The sequence below is a fragment of the Marmota monax genome, unplaced genomic scaffold (assembly GCF_021218885.2).
Source record: "Marmota monax isolate L192 unplaced genomic scaffold, Marmota_monax_Labrador192_F-V1.1 WCK01_AAM20220418_F8-fsc00051, whole genome shotgun sequence".
Classification (NCBI taxonomy): Eukaryota; Metazoa; Chordata; class Mammalia; order Rodentia; family Sciuridae; genus Marmota; species Marmota monax.
The window spans coordinates 11,480,286-11,492,560 of record NW_026695202.1 but is presented as its reverse complement, the minus strand read 5'-3'; the positions used below and the strand labels follow the sequence as shown (position 1 = coordinate 11,492,560).

Genomic DNA, 12,275 nt, shown 5'->3' with positions numbered 1-12,275 from the left:
TTGTGATCCTCCTGCCTCAGCCTCCCAAGTCACTGGAATTATAGGCGAGCTCCACCACACCTGGCTAAATTTGGTAAAATTTGAACTAATAACTACACTCTTACCTAAAACCACATGGGATTGTGTGTTTTGTATTGGAACACAAAGCAGTTGATGGGTAAAATGGAAAGAAATCTTAACTCTAGACAAGTTCTTCCCAGGCTTTATTGTGTACAAGAATCACCAGGAAAATCTTTTTAAAAATCAAGTTTTGAGGTTTGAGGAAGAGTCTGAGAGTTATTTCCTTCCTTCTTTTCTTCTTTCCTTCCTTTCTTCTATTTTTTGGAGCATTGGTGGAGACTTAACTTGAGGTCCTCATTTCTAAGCTCCTGGGATCACATTTGCTATATCAATTATGGAGGTCAAGCTATCAATCATGGGTGACAGGTGGCAGGGGGGCTTTGGACTCCATAATTACAAGATCACAAGAGCAACATTAAAATTTGAATTCTTCACAGACTAGAAAAATATGGATGTTCCTGAATTTTTCTGGAATGAACAAAAACTGTTCATAGGGGAATGTTTAGAAATATGGCATTTTCTCTTAGCTCTATAAATATGTATATTTATAATTATACAGTTACCTGTGAGCTTTCTGCTTTAGCCAGAGATGAAGATCTTACATTTCCAAAAGTCTTTCACTTTGTTACTAATAGAAGACTATGGTATGGTTAGGGTAGGGTTGGGTGGTAGAGGGGTTGGAGAGAAGAGAATTACATAAAAATTGTTTAATTTTTTCCTATAGTATAGTTTTTTTTTTTTTTGTTTTTTTTTGCTTAAAGATATTGTTATTAGGCTGGGGATGTGGCTCAAGCGGTAGTGCACTCGCCTGGCATGTGCAGGGCGCTGGCTCCGATCCCCAATACCAATAAAAACAAAATAAAGATATTAAAAAAAACGGACAGAAATACCTAAAAAAAAGATATTGCTATTTAATCTTCATGTCGATCCATCACTGACCCCATTTCCTTATTAACTTAGAATGGATATAGTCTTTACAGATGTGTTGGAGACTCTCTAGGAACTTGACAAATCCATAAGAGTGTGTGGGTTTTTACGCATTTGGCTAATTCTAATTCACATGTACTCATACAATTCAAGAGTCACTTCTGATGGGTCTTGCAAAGAAGAAATGCCTGTGGCATTTACTTGAATTATGAATAATTTCATGCAAAAATTATATTAACATCACAGGATATTACTACAATCCCAAATCAGATAACCCAGTTATATCTTTAAAATAGTTGCATAAATGACTGCCCATTAACTGTAATGTGTAGTGATAAGGATAATCACATTTTTGAAAGCTGTTGAGAGTCTGAAACAAACTTTTCCTTTTCTGATATAATAACTGTCGATGAGTAACATTTGCTTAGGGTTTTGCAGACGTCTGACTCATTGTTGCATATACTTGGGAAGTAAATTGGCATTCACATTTGTTCCTATTTTATAGTTAGGAAGGTTGAAGTCCGTTATTTTGTCTAAAAAAATGCAGATTTGTCCAGAGTTGCAGATTTATGAAGGGGAAGGGGAGAATAAGGGGGGTTCTGATGCTTTTGAGTCCAGGATCCAGTGTGAGATTAGCCAGAAAGGAGAGTGAATGTGCTAGCTCTGGAATATTTTGACAGGTTGTTATCAATTCAATCAAGTGTAATAGGGATAAATGTCACTACATTTAAACCTCTGTGCCTAGAGTCTTCCCCGCCCCCTTACATTAACAGCATAACTACAGAATAAGAAAATCTGGTTTAAAAGAGTAATGCATGAGAACCCATGGGGTTTGTTGACCACAATTTCAGTATGAGTCAGCAGTGTGACATAAGTGCCAAAAAGGCTATTGCAATTGTGGACCATATTAATAGAAGCATAGGGTATAGATCAAGGGAGGCAGGCACCCCATGGTGTTCTGCATTGTCAGGCTACTCCTGGAGAAGTTTTGTTTGTTCCATTCTGGGCACCACAATTGAATTGGAGGTGAGTACTCCCATCAGAGGTGAGAACTTAAAGGATGGCAGCATGCAAAACCACACAAGAGGAATGGCTAAAAGAACCAAGAAATTTTAGGCTTGAAAAAGAAGACTTTGGGAGGCATGTGTAGAGCCGGGTAGAGCAGCCTATCTGGGAGAGAACCTGAAGTACAGTTTAATTCTGGATCTCCAGGGGAAAAAAATTTCATGAGGGGCTTCTTTGTTTGCAAAATAAACCTTTTCAGTGAATGAATAAGACCCTATTCCTCCCACGATTTCCTTGAGGTGTTAAAAATTTGTGGATGCATTTGTGCCTCTTTGCATACACCTTCCTCTCCGCCTACAGGACCACCTCCTCCAAGAAGCCTCTCTAAAAACCCCCAACTCTAGCCATTTACTGTCATCTCCTGTTGTGAGTTCTGTATTACGGTAGCATTTTCTTTTGTTTGTCCTAGTTTCCCCAAGAGATAGAAGTTCCTTAGGGAAAAGGACTCTATTATGTTTTTGTATTTATTACCCTAAATGTTCTCAGTACATCTGGGTACCCGTCAGTTAGGGACTGAGGGAATTTCTGCAGACGATAGCCAAAAGATGAATTAAAGTAACCAGACAGGTAATTTTTTATAGCATCTACTTGACAAAGCATCACAGTGTACTCTCTTGATGATAATAATACTGAATTGACCCTTCACTTTATGAAATAATATGAGCTGACAAAGTTGGTTGGATAATAAATCTTACTTTCTTACATTTTAATTTTACCATGCTAGAGAAAAAGAAAACCTACTGGCTACAAGTTTCATGTCTCTTGTTCCAAGGCATTGGGAATTTCTCTCCAGCTAGGAGAGACCCATACCTTCTCTTTCTTCATTTATCTGGAGATTTACAGCACACAAAGTGTCAAGTCACAATATCACACAGTCAGTCCCTGGTTCTTAATGTGAACTGTGTAGTCTATGTAAAAAATATTAGGGTTGGGAGTATAGCATGCATAAGGTCTGGGGTTTGATCCCAGCACTGCAAAAAGAAAAAAAAAATCAATCTAAGAAAATAAAATTTCTACAAAATGAGTTTGCTTAAATAAGGAAGAACCATGTTCTAAATCTTAGAAAAGTGAGATACTGCATATTTACATTACATCACAAATAAACAAATGCTTTTGGGTAGCAATGCACGAATTTTCTAAGTCCTTTGTACTGGGGGTTAAAGAATGCTATCACTTTGCTCAAGGACATAGGAGTGCATGGGCCACACTGAGTTATCTGCAGGGCTGAGGGTGGAACAAGGAAGAGAGCAGCTGGGTTTGTACGCAACCTCTGCCATCACAGTATTGCCTCCCACAGCCCAAGGACCTGACACGCTACACAGCAAATTATACACTCATCTGTAAGAAGTGGATATGACCCCACTTGTCAGCCTGAAATCCACTTAATAAATTTAAAAAGCAAGAGGCTGAGAAGCAGAGCCCCAATTTCCTATCATCAGCTGTTAATCACAAATAGAGAGGCCACCTTTCTGGCTACTGAGGTGCCAGCCTATCCAGGCAAAGCGTACGTGGCCCTGAACAGTCCAAAAGTCAAGGAGGAGAGGTGGCTATGTCCTTTCTTATTCTCAGCGTCTGTGTGCAGAGCTGCACACCCTCTCAGGAGTCTCCTACGACCAAGCCCATTGCAGGGACATTAAAGATATTACTCTTAACAATGAAAAATCAGGTAGAAGTCCTGGTGTCCTTCAAAAGGAACAACCTCCTCAGAAGGACAGGGTCTACCAATACTAATAAGTCCATCAGCATCGTTTATTTCCATGTGACACGCTTAACTGCCCTTGCAGGGTAATGACATCCTGTGGTATGTCTGCCCAATGCACAGCACAGGGGCAGAGGACAGCTGCTATGAAATAGCCCTGCAGCCAGAGGGGTGGCCAACAGAGTGACACACAAGCCACCATTGATATCTATTGCTTCTAATAGGATTTGGAACCTGCAAAGGAATCCACCAAGATCTGGATGCCAGCTTTTGTGACCTTCAGGAAAAGGGCAAAGGGTCTCACGGTCCATGGCAGAAAAAGTCATTTCCCTCTGCTCTTAGTGGGTTAGGAAGACTTCAACAAAAAACCAAAGACTTCAGAGAACATGCCTGACCTTTTACTTGACCGAGGAGGAAACTGAGGCCAAGGAAGTCAGGTGGTTTGTTCAAGGTCACGTAGGTAGTTCTCGGTAGAGCCAGAATTCAGATTTGCAGAAGCCCTGTCACGGGTTCCTGTATTCAAGAATGCTATTCCCAGAGCTGCGTGGGGTGAGGAGCCTGAATCGCAGCCCAGCAGCCCTGGGCCAAGCCCTGGAAGACTTCAGAAATATGACCTTGTACAAGTCACTTAACCTTGTCCAGCTTTGGTTTTCCCACTCTGCAAAATGAGAGGTAAAATATATGATGTGCCTACCTCAAAGACCACAGCCGGATCAAAGGAGATAGTGTGTGAAAACCCGTTCTGAAGCTCCATCGGGTTTAGTATGAGTTACTGTAGATAAAGCCATTTTTCCTATTGAACATATGTAGATGGCACCTGGGAAATTTGGGGTACAATTGTTGAGGATGAAGCTAGGCACAGGGGCTCTCCCACCCCAGGGACAGTTTTCATAGCTTTTATTGGCTTCACAAACATGTCAGCGACACTCTCCCCACCCCTCACCTCCCACCCCCAACCATCACCAGTAAGAACCATGTGCAGTGGATATCAGAATACAGACCATCAACTTAGAAGGTATTAAAATTTGACAAATTTCTTACATTTAACGGATGGTTGAGATCCTCCTGCTGGCCTAACTGATTCTATGATCCGTATTTTTAGAACAAATCTCTTTGCAAGAGGAGAGCTTTTTTAGCTATCTGACTTTTTATTTTGTTCCCTAAAGGGCTAAAATCTATGACCTATAAAATGATGGATAGAAACTTTAAATTATGAATCAACCAGACTGTTTTCCCCTACTTGTGTGCTAATAATATTTCCTAGAGATTTTTCTTTAAAATCATATTTAACCAGAGAACTATCTACCTATTATTTACTGAGTTCCTACAGAGTTCTCAGTGGTTTGTTTCCAGTATTTTCCCATAAAGCACTAGACAAAAGACACAAGTTGTAAACAATTTGTAGGCCCACACATCCAGCCTGTGGCTCTCAAAGGCTGAGGGGTGTAGAGAAAAACAAATGAGAAAGTATTATTCATGACCATTGATCAATTAGGCTGTTTTTCATTAAAAAACATAAAAAGGCAGAACCAATTTAGGATGACTGTGTTTGAAATGCATAAAAACATTATTAATGCCGGATTTTCTTTCCCTCGATTATTTTTGGTTCTCTTTAGAAAATTACACTTGAGAGCTTTCTATAATGGCAATTTAAGGAGTGGATTAGACTTGGCACAGCACTGGAACCCTTTTGTCATGCTAATGAAGGGGCAAAGGCCAGTACCTCCTTTGTAAGGCTCTTTCTGGATAAAGCTGTTTCAGAAGCCACTGACTGACTCACTGAGTACCCTAGGAGATCACCAGCCAGAAAGTCACCTGCTAACAACGCCCATCCATCCTCCCATGAGAAACCCAGTGCCTTATTCCATAAATCTGACAAGGCTTATACTCTGGTGTTTTAGTGGTAAAATCTTCTATAGTACAGGAATGTGAAAAATGACCATGATTTTTTCCTCCATCCTGACTCTATCAAAATACCATCTTCTGCCCTGAGGCTCTGAGGCCTCATAACTCCCCTCCTGTATTATTCCTTTCAGATTTTTTTTTCTTCCAACAACTTCCTCTTCCTCCATCTTGACTCTTTTCACTTCTATTTATGTTTGAAGTTTCTTACACGGGGCTTTAAGCTATGTAAATGCAACATGTATAATTATCATGCTTAATAGAATGCTATTCTTATTCAGATGAAGGCAACCTAGAGTGTGTTTTGGTAGCAATGCGCTCAGATTTTCAATAACTTCAAACCTGGGAATGTGTATGTATGTGGGGAATGTGGGTGGGTAGGTGGGGAGGGTGTGTGTGTGTGAGTGTTTGTGTTGAGGGGGGAGGATGGGGGCGAGGGTGTGTGTGGTGGGGGGACCCTGTTGCTGATTTCCACTCAGTTCCATTAGCATCAGTCCTCATACCACACACCAGATTTCAGAGAGAATGCTCTGGAATCAGATTGCCTGGGTTCAGATCCTGGCTCTACCCATCTACTAGTTCAGGAAACCTGTGCCAGGTAGTTGACCTCTTTATATCTTCAGTTTTCTCATTTGTGAAAGAAGGCTAATAGAAGCACTGTCTTCACTGTGCCAGGAGAAGTAAACAAATTAATACCTGCAGAGTGTTAGATCAATGCGTGGCTAATAATTATGAAAATGATAATAATAACAATACCACATTGTGTTGGGAAATTGTATAAATTATTTAATCTTCAAAACATCCTATGAAATAGATATCACTATTACTCTCATTTTGTAGCTTAAGAAAACTAAACGCAGATTGAAACTTGTCCAGTTCACTGGGTAAGTGCAGGCTTGGGCTCAAACTCAGGCTGTCTGACTCCATGGCAAGTGCTCAGTCAGTGTTACCTATTATTCCTATTATTAACCATCTGAATTCTTGTACTCCATAAATACTTACAGCTGCAGCTGATGCTGCTAATGATGAATTTCTGTTTTATCCCTCACCCAAGTGTATAAAATATATATGTGACCACCAATGGAATAATTGATTTAGACAAAGGATTATCACCTAAAATCAGTGGGTGTGTGTTTTTTGGGATATTACCATAGTGCCAAAGTGTGACCCCCTCTGATTACTTGCTGATCGTAAAAGGGGGTGAAGTACCTTTACAAGGAAAGAGTGCCTTGAGCACTCTTTGCCTTGAGCCATGATCAACTTAGCACCATGGCTAGGGTGACAACCTGGTATTCTGTGCCTCCTGGGAGGACACAATATGGAGCACCCTGTGGCACCTTGTAAAGAATGCTCAACCAAAACCTAGTTGTATGTTCAGTCCTACCTTGGAGTTTTACATGAAATAAAGAGGGTATTAACCATGAAGTAACAACCAATGCAGAACATTGACATTCTGCCAAATAACTGGCCTAACAGTTAAAAAAAAAAAAAAAAATCCAGTGCTGAATAATAAGATATAAAACCAAATAACAAAATATGTTTTTACTTTTAAAAAATTGGATCCCAGCTGGGTGCTGGGATGCACACCTGTAATACTTGGAAGCAGCTTGGAAGGCTGAGGAAGGAGGATCTCAAATTCAAAACCAGCCTCAGCAACTTAGCGAGATGCTAAGCAACTCAGTGAGACTCTGTCTCTAAGTAAAATAGAAAAAATAGGGCTGGTTGAGTGCCCTTGAGTTCAATCCCTGGTACTCAAAATAAATAAATAAGTAAATAAATAAATAAAGTTAAAAAATAAATTGGATCCTGTGTAAGAGGTATTTGGGGGACAAATGGAGAAGGTTAAATGTAGACTAGCTATTAGATGATATTAAGAAATTACTATTCATTGTCTTAGGTATAACGAGGTATTGTGATTACATAGAAAACTGTCCTTATTCTTAGATGTGTATGAATTATTTAGGAGAGAAGTTTCATTTTACCTGTGATTTACATTGTATTTTTAATAGTGAATGCTTTTGGACAGAGGATCACTTTTAAATTATTCTATAAACATTCAGAAAGAAATACATGGAAATGGAACAAAAAGTTAGCAGTTGTTGAACCTAAGTGATAAGTAGAGAGATATTCATTGTACTAATATTTCAAATTTTCTTCAAATTTAGACATTTTATTTACTTTATAAGACAAATATCTTACACCTTTGGAGAACAAGAGTTTTACCACCAAGTTCTTTGCAATAATTACTTTTAATTCTCTAAAATTTTTGTCTATAAATTCATACTGTAAAAAACTACTTTAAAAGCTGGGAAAGGTGGCATGTGCTTGCAATCCCAGCAACTCAGGAGGCTGAGGCATGAGGATCACAAGTTCAAAGCCAGCCTCAGCAATTCCGCAAGGCCCTAAATAACTTAATGGGACCCTGTCTCAAAATAAAGAATAAAAAGGGCTGGGGATGTGGTTCAGTGGTTAAGCGCCCCTGGGTTCAATCCCTGGTACCAAAAAGAAAAAAAAATGTTTACTGAATTTCTTTTGGCTCAACTTTATTGAAAAGTATTGTTGAAGAGAACTCAGTACCTAATGCAGATCATGGCACATAGTATTGGCACATAGCTAATATCTTAATATCTCAATAAATGCTGTTAAATGTTTGTTAAATGAGGCTATACTTTACTGAGAATGGCCAAGTGGCACAGACAAAAAAAAAAGAAAGGAAAGAAGAATGAAAGGAGAGACACATGAGGCTGAGTTGCTCCTTTACGGATTAAGAGACACTGGGTGAGACTTCAGATGGACAAAATGGTGGCCAAACTCCCCCAATCGTTGGTTCAAATAACTAAGCTCATGAAGATTCTTGATCAAGTTTCAAGTTTGTTTTAGGAGCATGATCGTGAACAGTCTGACCTATGGTTAATCCAGCAGCCGCTGTTACTTACTTAAGAAATCCTGATGGAATCACCCTTAATGACATATTTTTGAATAATGACAGACTTTTCTTGACCCAGGAAAAGAGGCAAGTTCTGTTCAAATTCAGGCATGAGCCCTTTAAGCTTCTAACACCAGCAGGTTGTTATGCTCTGGGAATCAATAAGCATATGGGAATTAGGATCATTTTCCGCCTCAAAGAAGGCAATGGTTCCAGAAGAGATGATCTCAGCCAGTGAGTGAGATGAATTTTGTATAAGAGATGGGAAGAAAGTGATCAGGATTCAAAGAAATAATAATGATGTCATCTTGCCTTTTTGTTGAAGTACTCTGTGTCTACATTAACTCATTTATTCCTACACCACTCCTATGAGGTAGAGGTAGAACTGTTGAAATTAAAAAAAAAAGGGGGGGACTTTCACAATGTGGAAGATATTCAAAGAGATAATATATTAGCAGAAATATTTATTCATATTGAACAGATCAGTCACCTCCTGTTCTGCTCATTAAAGTATTTTCAAAAAGATAAAAGCTATTACAATTCAGGGAAAATAAGATTATAGTTTACTATATGGGAGACACTTAAAGTTGACTCTAAAGGGTAGTTTTAGTCAATGACATAGAGCCAACTCTCTTTTACAAAAAGAACAGAAAATTCTTGAAAAAAATACAAATCACAATTTTAAAAAAATTAAATGCACTTACATAGTTCTCTATTTACATTGTGTTTTTTAATAGTGGATGATTTAGGCAGAGGATCACTTTAAAATTATTCTATAAACACAAAGTTTTGTATATACAATATCAAGTTATTAAAGGAAAGTATTTTAAATTAATGTTCTTTTTGAAAACAAAAATAAGAAAAGAAAGATATGCAATAAAGAACTTTTAGGAAAACTGTAGTTGCAAAGAACAAAAGATTCTTTGACCTGAAGTGTCCTGTCCTGAGGTAATATTTGCACATAAAAATTTTTCATTGAATTTTTAGATCCTAACATCTCTAATTTATCTAGTGATGTGTTTTCAATAAAGTACAAAAAATTACATATACTTTTTTTGAGCCAAATTCAACGGCCTAATTCAAAGCATATAACTATAATAACTTTTAAGTTAGTGAAGTTGTTGGAATATCTCCCCACGTTCAGAACAGTTGAGGACAAAGAGCTTAAAGGAGCTATCTTTAAACTGGACACCTCAATTGGAGACAGTCAGAATAGCCTAACTATTAATAAAGAGACAAAGATAGACAATACGCTCTCCAAATATATTTCAATGGAAAGTTTTCTTTTTGTAAAGGAACACAAACTGGAGTTCTTTGTAAAGGGAACATAAATACTGACAAATGGCAATTTGAGCACACAGAGACCTGCCCTCAGAGTCTGGTGTTCGTTCATTGCTGCTCAGCCCTCTACCACCTCCTGCTCCCCAATTTGGATTCAAGGCTGACTACGGCGAAGTGGAATTTGACTTGTGTGACCCCAGCTTCCGAAGTCTTTCTCTGAGATGGCTCTGAAGCCAATTAGTGGAAGTTTTTGTTCTGGGCTGAGTGAAGACCAAGTCTTCCCTGGTGTATCTGATAGAAGTCAAGTCCTAGCATCACAAATATTGTCACTGCAAAAGATTTAGAGAACTTAGCTGATTGACTAAAATATTAAAAGCAATATAGAAAGCCCCATGGGATTCATTTTAATTAGATTTGAGTAGGGGAGAACATTCTGTAAGTCATAAAATGGCTCAAGGTTTCTAGAAGATGCATATTGAGGTTGTATGATGACATACCTTTTAGAAGAGGAGAGGTTGAGTTTGTGTCTTGGCTTTGACACTGCGTTATTAGAATCCTCTCTTGAGAGCAGGAAGATGAATTCAAACATCAAAACTTTTGCATTTCAGAGTACAGATCCACCTTGTGCCTTCTTCCAAGTACCACAGAGAGGGGTGCAAGCTTACAGATCCATCAACGCCGTCTCCTCCTCCGGGCCGCTTACTCTTTCCTCCAAACTACCCCCAGACCGCCCTGTAGTCTACAGGCAAACCACACAGGAACTAGCAGATACCCGGCTGCAGAGAGTTGGGTGTGAGCCTTAGATTATGTGGTTTTGTTTTCTTGCTGCCAGAGTTGAACTAAAATGCAGGAGGTTCACCGAAACACTTTTGCTTCTTTATGACTGGTTTCAATTTTAACAATATCTCCTCTGAATACTTACGTTCACATAGGAAAATTTCGAACCCTGGACATGGTCCATCAGCACGGTGCTGTTTGCCTTTAAGGAAAATCCTCATTTTCTATGAGTAGGTCCTTGCATCCAGAGAAGCAGGAAGGCTGTGAGGAGAAACATTTGAAATCAGCCTTGAATAAGCACAGTGGTAAAATCTCAGAGAAAATGTGGATTCAGCCCGTAACATTACTTTCCAGCTCATACTAGGACTCTTGACCAAAAAAGCTATGAATCAGGTTTGCCACAATCCACACTGTCTGGCATTAGCAAGGATTGCCCCTAAGATTTCTGGATTTGACTCTGTTAGCAGGTTGGACTGAGGCCTTCTGGGATTTTAAGAACAACTCATTGACTTTTGTCACCTTTGACGACTTCCTTAGCTCTTACCTTCAAATGTACAACTCACCCTCCCCCCATATCAACTGCCACATGAGAAGGCCTCTTCCTTTCTTTTTGCTCATGCTACAAAAGGGATTGTCAACATGCATATTGTGCATAAAATTAGACACAATGCTATTTGCTTAGTGGAGCCCTTCAGAGTTTGGAGGCTGGACCCAAGATGAAGAGGGAAATATTGGCTCCAGGGATGTTTCCAGCATTAGTCTCTGGAATCCCAAGAAGGAGGGAAGGTTTCATATAAAACTCAATTGGGGGCTCTAAAATTTTATTCTGCATTTCTGCATTTTGAGGTGCCATCCTTTTATATCTCTGTGACCCTTTATACATAAACTGTGCTCAAGATTTACTTTTTTTTCCCTTTGTTCTTTTTAGTTATACATGACAGTAGAATGTATTTTGACATATCATACATACATGGAGAATAACTTCCCAATCTTGTGATTGATGGGGAGCTACACTGGTCGTGTATTCATACATGAACATAGGAAAGTTATGCTGATTCATTCTACTGTCTTTCCCATTCCCAGCTCCCTTCTTTCCCCCCGAGTCCCCTGTCAAGATTTACTTTTTAAAGAGCCTTTTCCCCTTGGTCATAACTGCTTAATATTTTTATTGAAATAGAAAAGAAGGAATCTGGTAGAATCAGTAAGGTACTTTGTTTAGAGTAGATGCTCAGTAAATATAGAGTTAGTTAAAGGGAGCAATTTGGGGCTGGAGTTGTGGCTCAGTGGTAGAGTGCTTGTCTAGCACATGTGAGGCCCTGAGTTCAATCCTTAGCACCACATATAAATAAATGAATATAATAAATAAATAAATGAATATATTTTTTAAAAAAATAGTCTGAAAAACATTTAAAAAAAAGAAGCATTTGCTACTCCTAACTCCTTCATAATGTGCTTTCTTTTTATTAATGCAAATTTGGCTGATTTTCTTAAATCCAAGTTACATCTGAATGGGATACCCACTATTCCTATATGTTATAAAAATAGACATTTTAAAGAAAAAAAAATCTAGTTGCTGATTTTAAAACAATAACATCTGATCATTGGCCTCTATATTCTCCAGCCTTCATGGTCTAAGGA

At 38.7% G+C, this 12,275-nt stretch overlaps 1 protein-coding gene across 1 annotated transcript in view; it reads right to left on the bottom strand.

Moving 5' to 3' along the window:
• Positions 1 to 11,100, bottom strand: part of Grap2 (GRB2 related adaptor protein 2) — a 65,232-nt gene extending 54,132 nt beyond the window's left edge. The window contains exon 1 of the mRNA XM_046429508.2: positions 10,358 to 11,100. The gene's annotated coding sequence lies outside the window, so the exon portion shown is untranslated. The remainder of the gene's footprint in view (positions 1 to 10,357) is intronic.
• Positions 11,101 to 12,275: the final 1,175 nt, after the last annotated feature.